The sequence below is a fragment of the Meles meles genome, chromosome X (assembly GCF_922984935.1).
Source record: "Meles meles chromosome X, mMelMel3.1 paternal haplotype, whole genome shotgun sequence".
Classification (NCBI taxonomy): Eukaryota; Metazoa; Chordata; class Mammalia; order Carnivora; family Mustelidae; genus Meles; species Meles meles.
In genome coordinates this window covers 68,145,399-68,157,776 of record NC_060087.1, presented here as the reverse complement: position 1 = coordinate 68,157,776, position 12,378 = coordinate 68,145,399, and positions in this window count along the sequence as shown.

Here is a 12,378-nt window from a genome sequence, read left to right as displayed (position 1 = left end):
TGGTTCTTTGAAAAGATAAAGATAATTGATAAATAATTAATCAGAGTCATCAAGAAAAAAAGAAAAAATCCAAATAAGTGCAATTACAGACAAAAGGAAAGTAACAACTGATAACACAGGAACAAAGAGAACCATAAAGAAATACAACAAAAAAAGTATTATGTCAACAAATTGGACAACCTGGAAGAAACGGATTAATTCCTAGAAGCATACAGTCTTCCAAAACTGAATCAGGAAGAAATAGAAAGTCTGATGAGACCATTTATTAGCAACAAAATTGAATTAATGCAAGATAGTTGGAAGAAAGGCGGTCAGAGTAAACGTGCCTTACACTAAGAAGAAACACCCTTTAAAGGATTTTACACCACCCTAGAAGGAGCCCTCCACACCTCTCCCATGTGATAGGAAGATCACAAAAAACCTGGTTGGGTAACAAGTTCACGGAGGGTTAAGCAGATTAAAACAGCCCCCCAACAAGCCCATAAAAATCCATAGACGTAGAAACTCTGGTTGAGACCCCCTCAAGTTCCCTGCCTCCTTGGGTGCTGTGTACTATCACTTTGCTATCACTCAATTAGCCTTGCTTTGCTACCCACCATTAAAAAAATGCAGAAAGCTCTTAATGCTATCATTTCAGGTGACTTTGAGATTTGAATTTTGAATTGAGATTATCAACATCAGAGAAAATAGATAAAGATATGAGATCAAAGAGGTTAATTTAAAGCCTGTGGCCTGGAATTTGAATTTTAAGTATCAGTATAAACTCATGAAGTATTTAGTCTTTAAATTCCTAGCTCTGTCCACTGAAAATACCTAGAAATAATGACAACTCAGGAACAAGAAGTACTCCTAATACCCAGATTGCAGTCTTGAAAAAAACAGTCTTTCTAAAATGAAGCAGTTTGACTTGGAAAAATTTAGGATTTGAGGCAGAAAATGTACAAGATGAGCCTGGAACATCTTGTCATACCAGAATCAAGAAAGGTGTTAGGCTATTGGAGTCTGTGTCAAAAGGACTCAGGAGCCAACTTGAACAGACTCTCACAGGTCCAAAAGGGACAATTTGATCATCCATAAGGATAATAACTGTCATAAATTTAACCACATTAATCAATTGGATCTTATTGAAAGTTAAAAAAAAATGGTTATCATTGGAAGCTTCTAGGAAACAAACTCATTTTGTAAGTTAGTAAATAAAGAGAATCAACATTTTTCCTGCCTATCCTAAATAAAATGCATCTCAGGGTAACTACATAGTAGTTGGGGTAGAGTTTCCATTTATAATGTTCCAGATAAGGAAAAAAAATTACAATTAGAATATTAAGACCTTGAAACTATATTTTCCAGTGATATATTTAGAGAGAAATTATGTTTCAAAACATAAGTTTGTGGGTACTAAATTCAAACCCTGTTCTTTGTAAACTACATTAGGTCTTTTTTTTTTTTTTCAGTTTCAGAGGTAGAATTTACTGATTCATCAGTTGTAACACCAGTGCTCATTACATCATTTGCCTCCTTAATACCCATCACCCAGCTACACCATCCCTCATCCATCTTCCCTCCAACAACCCTCTCTGTCTGTTTCCTATAGTTAAGAGTCTCCTAGGGCACCTGGCTTACTTAGGTCATGATTCTGGAGTCCTGTGATACAGCCCCATGTCAGGCTCCTTGCTCAGTGGGGAGTCTACTTCTCTTCTCCTTCTGTCCCTCACACCATTCATGCTCTCTCTCTCAAATAAATAATTTTTAAAGAGTCAAAAAAAGAATATAATAATTTTGAAACTTTAAGTAATTAATGGATCTAAACATTTAATGTCATTGACTGCTAATATCTCAAAAAAGGACAGACAGACATGATGTATGTCCTGATGGAAGAACACAATAAAATCAATGAAGTAATGAAGTACTCTTTTTTTCTCTGAAAACAACAACAACAACAACAAAAATAAACCTTAATCTTATCAAGCCTTTAAGTCCAAGTATCTATTTACTGGAAATAGAGAGGACAAAGGATCATATTAAATGAGCCTCTAGAATGTGGTCATCAAAATCCAGACCTTAAAAAATTCTATGAAATGAATGAGCTAGTTTCTTCAATATATTGTGAGAAGGAAAAAAAAGAATAGGGTAGAAACCTACAAACTAAAAAAGACAAGAGATATATCCAGCAATCCCAATGTGTAGAACTTATTTGGACCCTCATTCAAACAACTACTAAAAAAATTATATTTGTGAGATAACTTGAAATTTGACACTGGACATTTCATGATTTTAAGGAATTACTGATTTTTAGGTATAATAATGCTATTTTGGTATGTTAAATATAGATTTATCCTTTAGAGAGAAATAACAAAATATTGGTGGGTGATCTATGATTCTGAGACTTACCTCAAAATAATCAGAGGTGGATATAAAGGTAGGGAATAGATAAAGCTAACTACCCCATAGTACATGAAATCTGCCACTCTCTTACCACCTCCTTAAGTTTCATTTCTTTTTTTTTTCTTCTGAGGTACCCTGATAAAAACCCAATTTAAAATTAATTCAGGGGCGCCTGGGTGGCTCAGTGGTTTAAGCCGCTGCCTTTGGCTCAGGTCATGATCTCAGGGTCCTGGGATCGAGTCCCACATCAGGCTCTCTGCTTGGCGGGGAGCCTGCTTCCCTCTCACTCTCTCTGCCTGCCTCTCTGCCTACTTGTGATCTCTCTCTATCAAATAAATACATAAAATCTTTAAAAAGAAAAAAAATTAATTCAGGTACTCTCTTTCTTTGGTTCTACCAACACAACAATTAGAGAAACTCAAATAATCATGAAAATAAGTGCTACCACAAAAGTGTTTCTCTTGACTCCTAAAAGGGAACAATATTTTTGCCTTTATCTATCCAACACTCTTTAAACACAATGCTTTTCTGATAATTTACAATCATCTTTCATCTGTTCATTTAGTAATATGTAGTTAATTCTTATTCCTCAGGATTTGGGGTTTGTAGCCTCATGAATCCATGTGTTTCTCAACTAAATAGTTCTGGAAATCTTGGCTCAAACACTGCTGTCATTTTAACATGAAAAGAAGCCATGAGGATCTGGTACCCAAGAGTACATATGTGTTTTTGTTTGTTTTGGTTTTGGGGTTTTTGTTTGTTTGTTTGTTGTTTTTAGAAAACAGAATCCTTGTCTTGATTCTCTTTATTACTCTCAAAGAAAACCAACAGCCAGAGAAGTAGATCCCTCACTGTAGAGGAGACATAGAGGGTAAGAGTGAACTCTTTTTTTTTGCCCTCCACCACCTGGGAGCAGCCTTGTTCACACTCCTCGCCCACTAATAAAGCTTCACCCTCTGAGGCCCATTCCTCTTCCCTGGTCCCTCCAAGAGGAGGTCCTTCTCTTCATCATTGGAGTGGTCTGAGATCCCCTTTCCCTTGGGTGTCTGCTTTCAGGCCTGGGAGGGCTGAGGGAAGGGTTATGGAAGGGGACTGGGAGGATCTGAAGCCTTTGTGGCCTCTTCTTCCCCATGCCTTCTTAGGCCCAGTGGCATCCTGGCAGTTGGTAGGTACTTGGGATATGGCTAATAATGGCAGGGAGCTCAGCCCAGCTTTCAGCTTCAATGGGTCCTAAGGGGTCCCAAGCATCAGGGTCATGAGAAGATCTCCCTCTTTGTGACCCACCACAGTCTGTCAGCTGCTCTGCAGATATCAGCATGGAATCTTCCCACACCCTGAGCCCTTGCCCATAAACATCTTCCTGGAGTTCACCTCACACATACACTCAGTACTGGAAGCTCTGGCTCTACCATCAAAGGCCCCAACAGTAAACTGTCCAAAGGGGTTGGGGGAATAAGCCAGAGCCTTGTTCATTCTACCTGTGGCTGGCATCCTGTGGGGTGCCAGCTATCAAAGGACACTTCCTTCTTCCCCACACAGAGCTAGAAGGAGAGCTGGATCACCTTTCTTCATCCACAGTCTGCACAAATCATGGTCCCTTGAAGCCATGGGCCATAGGCTAGCCCCCTGGAAACATCCCTCAGGGAAGGGAGGGGCAGGAACGACAGAGCAGGCATCCAGGCTGACTACTGTTGTTAACCATCTTGTTCCACTGACTGGTGATTTTCATTTCTCATCCCCTGTGGTCACGATGACCCCAAGACATTGCTGGGGGGTTAGCAGATTCCTGCCCATACTCAAACTCACAGCTCAAGTTTCCAGAGGCTCCAATCCAGGGCCCAAAGAAGAGAGATGTGGGGTGGGGTGGTGGGAGGCTGGGCTCTGGAGCCTAAACACGGTTCTCAATTATGGCTCACAGTCAGGGCAGAGTGGGGAGGGCAATAAACTCAGTGGTACTGATCCAGAGAGTCTAAGAATGTTACAGGCTTTCTTTTCCTTTGGCGCCCATGGTTCTTGGTCATGCTACTTTGAAGAATGAAGAGGTAGACCAGAGGAAGAGTGGTGGGCAGGAAACCAAAGTTTATTGAGTGATAATACAAAGCTCCTGAAGAGGGAGGAGACCCTAGAGGGTTGCCACTGAAGTTTCTAAGTCCAGAGGTTTTTGTGGGCTTGTTAGCAGGCTGTTTTAATCTGATTAACCCTCCATGCACCTGTCTCCCAATCAGGTTTTTTGTTGTTGTTTGTTTTTGTTTTTGTATTTGTTTTTGTTTTTGTTTTCATCTCCCTATCATGTGAGTGGAGGACTCCTTCCAGGGTAGTTAAAACACTTATTTATTTATTTGATGGAGTGAGAGAGTGCACAAGCAGGTGGAGTGGCAGAAGGAGAAGCAGGTTCCCTCTTGATCAGGGACCCCAATGCAGGACTTGATCTCAGGTTCCTGGGATCATGACCTATCTGAAGTCAGATGCCCAACGGAGCCACCCAGGTGCCTCAGATAAAATACTTTTAGGGATGCCTGGGTGGCTCAATGTGTTAAGCCTCTGTCTTCAGCTCAGGTCGTGATCTTGGGGTCCTGGGATCGAGCCCTGCATCGGGCTCTCTGCTTGGCAAGGAGCCTGATTCCCGCTACCCTCTCTGCCTGCCTCTCTGCCTACTTGTGATCTCTCTCTCTCTGTTATTAAATAAATAGAATCTTTAAAAAAAACACTTTTAAGGGTGGTTTCCTCTTGCGACAAGGTGACCCGTTGTCCCTGCCTGTCTTTCGTCCAACTATCCTGCATTAACAATACTGAGGGGCAGCTCAATCCATAGTATCTCTGGAGGAGGCAATGCAGAAATGGGAAGAGAAGTTGGGGGAAAAGAGATGGAAAAACTCTGTAGAGAAGAAAATACAGGAAGATGGGTGGATGAAATGAGCATTTCCATCTCCATTTCCATCTGCTTATTTTCTGACTGCCCCCCCCAATTCCTTCAGGCTTCTTAAAGTGGCCCAAAGCTCTCCTGTCTCCACGCCTTTTCTCGTGCCATTCTAGACCAGAAATGCTCTTCTCAGCTCCTCCTTGTGACTCCATTTTTCAAATATAGCTCCTCAGTTAGTCCCTCAGTTAAGTATTTCCTGATTTTCCCTAGCTAGAATCAATATCTTTTTCTGAACTCTCAGAAGTACATGGTGTACATATCCCATTCTTTCTGTCTGCTTTGTCTCCCACATATTCATTTATTCATGTGGGAAAACAACAAACATTTGAATAGCCACTGTGTCAGGTCCTAGGTCAATACTGAGCAGAGATAGACTTGGTTTCTTCTCTCAAGGAGATGGTGATCTTGGGGAGAGACCAACATAAGCAAATAAACCTACTTATCAAGGCACAAGTGCTAGAATTCAATTCAACAAATATTTAAATGAGCATCTACTAAAAGCAGGGAAAGAAATAAGTACTTTTGAAACACAGTCCTGAGATTAAGACTGTCTTATGGTTTGTGGAGATTCGTAATCTTAGGAAACAAACTAAGGGTTGTTGGAGGGGAAGGGGGTAAGGGAATGGCGTGGCTTGGTGATGGACACTGGGGAGTGTATGTGTTGTGGTGAGTGCTGGGTATTGTGTTAAACTGATAAATCATAGACCTGTACCCCTGAAACAAATAATGCATTATATGTTAATTTAAAAAAAGAAAAAAGAAAGAAAAAATATTGACAAAAAGATTAAATAATGTAAACTTTAAAAAATGAAATATAAATGTATAATAGATATATAAAATACTTTTATAAATGATTAATAAATTTATGCTATAAATAAACAACTGGTACTTATCATAAAAAAGAGAAAGAAACAGTCCTGATCCTCAAGGCAAGTGAAGAGACTGGGACAATGAGGAGAGCTAGGTGCCTGATGGAGGTGGGCCCAAGAGGCCTTGGGAGCACAGACTCAGGGCTTGAGGTGAGAGGCAATGCTATTGTTGAGGGTTCAAGGATGAGCAGGTCTCAACAAAGTCAGAAGGTGGGAAAGGACAGAGATACAGACTTGGAAGTTGGGGCACTGCAGTTCTGAGGGCCCATGAGAGCCCTGGAAATTATGAGAAGCATATTACTTGGGGGTAGACTAGGGCCAAAGTTCCAAGGTAAACACACCTGGAGCTGGAGCCCATGATGATTACTCACGCCCAAGTTCATTCTCTGCCCTTCTCTGCTTGGGGAGGCTGACTTCTGTGGGATACACCACCACAGTTCTCCTGCCTTATATCTGCTGGTTGAATTAAACAAATGGGAGGTACCAGTAGGTGATCTTAAGACGGGAGGAGAGAGAGCCCACACACCCCAACACACACCCCAAACCTGATGTATCACAGCTTGCTAGAGGATTGTTTCCTATATATGGCCACATATCCTGATAGGTAACCCTTCTCCTGAAGCAACAACTGCCTTCCTGGTCCCTTCAGGCCAAGGGGTCTTTCCATCCTATATTGATTCCCTCAGCTATGTTCACATTTCCATAAATAATCCTATGTCCAAATTTCTTCCGTTAGCCCATTAAGACAACCTCAGAGACCTGCTGATACCATGACCCATCAGAACTTGGTTCTGAAGGCCTTAGAAGAACTAGAGGATTTTAGGACAGAGAAAGAGCCTGAAGAAGTAATGGAAGTTCCACTGACTCTGCACTTGTGGATTGGAAAAGCAAGGGAAGGTATTACAAGCAGAGGAAAAAAACTCCTATTATGGCATGGAGGTAGGAAAACATGAAAAGCACAGACCAGGATGGGAACTGTCAGAGCTTTTTGGAATATGACACAATGTGCATTTTAAGCAACTCTTCAGTGACCTGTTGGGAGTAGATTGGGAGGATAGGAACTGAATGAAAAGACAGAGAGCCCATTAGAAGTCTGATAGAAGAAGAGGCTGTGATAAAATAAGAAGAAAGCTTGGGAGGACTCTGGATATTTGGAAGGCAGAGCTAATGGAACCTTATAGATCATGGCTTTCTGGTTATGGGGCTCCAGAGTTCTGGATGGGCTGACTTCATGGGTGAGCACAAAATTCAGAGGAGGAATGGGTCTGGCTGGGGGGAAAGGGAGGACAACCAGTGGAGGGAGGGTTGTGGGAGAGAGGTTCAGAGCTGAAGATAGGAGCTGCAGGTGAAGGTGGCGGCAGGGACCAAAAAGATGGGTGAGATCCTGGGCCTTCTGTGTCCAAAGTAGTCAGTGGAAAAGGTCAAAGAAATCAGAAAGTACAGGGTGTCCTGGCAGCTAAAAGAAAGATATCTAGCTAGTGTAGAAAAGAGGCAGCCTTCTATAGGGCAGACATCCACTGTGCCCTGGGGTAAAGGGACCATATGACCTGGAAAATATCCCACAATGCACAAGGCAAACATCCCAGTATGCCCTGGGACAAACACCCTACCAAGTCCAAGAGCAAATATTGTACCATGTCCCTAAGAGTCCATACTCTTTAAAACATTAGAAGATTGGGACACCTGGGTGGCTCAGTGGGTTAAGCCCCTGCCTTTGACTCAGGTCATGATCTCAGGGTCCTGGGATTAAGCTCCACATCGGGGTCTCTGTTCAACAGGGAGCCTGCTTTCCCCCCTCTCTCTGCCTGCCTCTCTGCCTACTTGTGATCTCTCTGTCAAATAAATAAATAAAAATCGTAAAACAAACAAACAAACAGCAGTTTGAAGTATCTGGTACAGCTTTTTTCCACAGGACCCTGATACACTTGTCCTTGGTTGAAGACACTAATTCTGGACTATATCTGATTATGGAGACTTCAGGAAGGCAACAGAGTAAAATGAAGAACTCTCTATAGATAACAGAGACATAACATGGCTGTGGCTAATTTATTACAGATAATTTTCAAAAGTGAAAGACTTGCTGAAAGTTTGTAACAAGAATCATCAAACTGACATGGAAATTAAGTTGTTTCTGTGGCATGCAAATCAAGATAATAAAGCCAACCCAAAAAATGTTAGACAAAGTGTTTATAAAGATATTGGTTAAGGGGTGCCTGGTGGTTCAGTTAAGTGTCTGACTCTTGGTTTCAGCTCAGGTCATGATCTCAGGGTAGTGAGATGTCAGGTTTTAGGCTGGGCATGGAGCCTGCTTAAGATTCTCTCTCTCCCTCTGCCCCTCCACTCCACTCCCCCACTGCCTCTCTTTCTTCCTCTCCAAAAAAAAAAAAAATTCATTGATTCAGACCATTTTCAAAGAATATAGTGAATGCTATATCTTGATTTATAAAAATGGATGAATATGAATTTTGCAGAGGAAAAAAATTAAGATATATCATTATAATCTTAAAACATAATATACATAATAAATCATAAATATACCAACATAATAATATAATAAAACATATACAAAATATCTAGTAAGAAGATTCAGTAACCTGGAGTAGGTCCTAAACATCTATATTGTAATAAAAATCTAGAGCTAAGTCACATAAATTCCCAAGTGAAAACCACTGGCCAAAAAGATTACAGATACTATGCAGCCATCAAAAGAAATGAAATCATGCCATTTGCGACGACGTGGATGGAACTAGAGCGTATCATGCTTAGTGAAATAAGTCAATTGGAGAAAGACAACTATCATATGATCTCCCTGATATGAGGACATGGAGAAGCAACATGGGGGGGTAGGGGGATAGGAGAAGAGTAAATGAAACAAGATGGGATTGGGAGGGAGACAAACCATAAATGACTCTTAATCTCACAAAACAAACTGGGGGTTGCTGGGGGGAGGTGGGATTGGGAGAGGGGGAGCGGGCTATGGACATTGGGGAGGGGAGGCGAACCATAACAGACTATGGACTCTGAAAAACAACCTGAGGATTTTGAAGGGTCAGGGGTGGGAGGTTGGGGCAACCTGAGGGTTTTGAAGGGTCAGGGGTGGGAGGTTGGGGGAACAGGTGGTGGGTAATGGGGAGGGCACGTTTTGCATGGAGCACTGGGTGTTGTTCAAAAAGAATGAATACTGTTACACTGAAAAAATAAATAAAATGAAAAAAAAAAGATTACAGATTCATGTTTAAGAAACAAAATAAAGACCAAGTAAAAATTTTAAATAATACTCAATCTTGTTGTTACTTAACATTTGACAAAAGAGTTTTGAGACTCTGATAAACATAGGAAAACTAAACAGGTCTTCTAAATACTAATTCAGTGTTTTTCCAGAGGTTAAAACATATTATAGAAAGTGAAGACCTTGATAAATCTTCAGGCACTTCCCATGAAACACACCATCTCTAATATATGAATATTAACAATGTTTTACTGATACAAATAATCTAGGGAAAGGCCGAGCATGTTTTTGGATTTGACAACTCTTATGCAATTCTTTGATGATAGCATATATTAAACTTAATTATAGTTCTTCATTTTTTACCCAAAAAAAAAAAACACACAATAAAACAAACAAACAAACAACAACAAAAAAAAAACAAGAAAGCAAAGACCTTTTTTTGTGTGTGTTTGCCCTCTGGGAAATCTCTAAAATAGCTTCAGGTAAAACATATTTTGAACCTCTGCCTCACACCATACACAGAAATCAACCCAAAATAAATTAAATGTCTTGAATGTAAGACTTGAAGCCATAAAACTTCTAGGAAAAAGAAACATAAGGGGCAAAGCTCATGGACATTGGTCTCAGTGAGGATTTTTTTTAATTTGACACCAAAGCAAAGGCAATAAAAGCAAAATTAAACAAGTGGGACTTCAGCAAACTCAAAAGTTTCTGTATAACCAAGGAATCAATAGACAAAATGAAAAGGCAACCCCTAGAATGAAAAAATATTTTCAAATTATATATCTCATGGGGGGTTAATATTCAAAATACATAAAGGAATCATACAACTCAAAAGCAAAAAAAAAAATCTGATTAAAAAATGGACAGAGGAACTGAACAGACATTTTCCCAAAGAAGACATATAAATAACCAGTAGGTGCATGAAAAGGTGCTTAGCATTTGAGAAGCAGGGCAGGGGTTCATGGGGGGAAGGAAGGGAAAAATGAAACAAGGTGTGACTGGGGAGGGAGACAAACCATAAGAGACTCTTAATTTCAGGAAACAAACTGAGGGCTGCTGGAGGTGGTGGGGGTGGATAGAGTGGCTGGGTGATGGACATTGGGGAGGGTATGTGCTATGGTGAGTGCTGTGAATTGTGTAAGACTGATGATTCACAGGCCTGTACCCCTGAAACAGATGATACATTATATGTTAATAAAAAAATAAATTAAATTATTTTTAAATTAAATTAAATTTAAAAAGCAAAAAGGTGCTTAGATCACTAATCACCAGGATTTTCACTGAACAAATGCAAATTAAAACAAAAATGAGATATCACCTCACACCTGGTAGAATAACTATCACCAAAAAGACAAGTGATTACAAATGCTGGTGAGCAGTAGAAAAATGGATCACTTGCTCACTCTTTCTGGGGTTGTAAATTGATGCAGCCACTATGGAAAATAGTATGGAGATTTCTCAAAAAATTAAAAACAGAACTACCTATGATCCAGGAATCCCACTTCTGGGTATATATCCAAAGGAAATATAAACAGTATATTTCAGAGATACCTGCACTATCATGTTCATTGTAGCATTATTCACAAAAACTAGGATATAAAAATAGCCTAAGTGTCCATTAGTAAAGAAATGGATAACGAGGATTAATCTGATTAAATCTGATTAAAAAATGGGCAGAGGACCTGAACAGACATTTTCCCAAAGAAGAAATATAAATAAACAGTAGGTGCATGAAAAGGTGCTTAGCATTTGAGAAGCAGGGCAGGGGTTCATGGGGGGAAGGAAGGGAAAAATGAAACAAGGTGTTAATTTCAGGAGTGCTGCTGGAGGTGGAGGTGTATACATATATACACATACACATACACACACACACAAACACACATACAATAAAACTCTATTTATCCATGAAAACTGAAATCTGTCATTTAACACACAAAATCTTTGCCTAGAGAGATTAGATAGTGATGGGGGAGAAAAAAACTTTCATATTGTACGTTAAAAGCAATAAATAGTAAATCAAGTAAATAACCTAATCAGAATTTGCCAAAAGTTGCTAAAATGTGCAGGAAATATAAAACAAAGCAAAAAGAATTTGCTTCCCAAGTTTTGTCCTTTATTAAGCTCTTTTATATTCTGGAACAAACTGACAATTTATTTTATTTTACAGGTTCTATGAGGTCAGAATAAATTTTATGTTACTAAGATATATTAATATACAATACGTTCATCGTTGGTATCTTCAAATAACCAATGAGGAAACATTTTAAAATCTCACAGTTTCAATTTCCAATATGGTTAATATTGGTCATTATAACCCACAGAAAAGCCCCTTGGAGTCCTCAATATGCATGAAGAATATAAAGAGGTATGTAAACAAAGACAAGAAATTAAAAATCCCTCTGTGAACTGTTTTATTTTTTTCAGATTTTATTTAAATTCTTGTTAGTTAATATAGAGTGCAACGTTGGTTTCAGGAGTAGAATTCAGTGGTTCATCACTTACATAAAATACCTAGTGCCCATCATAATGAGTGCGCTTCTTAATACACATCATCTATCTAGACTATCCCCCACCAACTTCCCTCAAACCTCAGTTTGTTCTCTATTGTTAAGAGTCTCTTATGGTTTGTTCCCTCATTATCTCTTTTTTCCCCCTCCCATAAGTTCACATTTTCTTTCTTAAATTCCACATTTGAGAGAAATAATGTGGTATTTGTCTTTCTCTGACTGACTTATTTTGCTAGCATAATACATTCTAACTCCATCCATGTCATTGCAAGTGGAAAGATTTCATTATTGTTTTTTTTTTGTTTTTGTTCCACTTTATTTATTTTTTCAGCGTAACAGTATTCATTGTTTTTGCACAACACCCAGTGCTCCATGCAAAACGTGCCCTCTCTATTACCCACCACCTGTTCCCCCAACCTCCCACCCCTGACCCTTCAAAACCCTCAGGTTGTTTTTCAGAGTCCATAG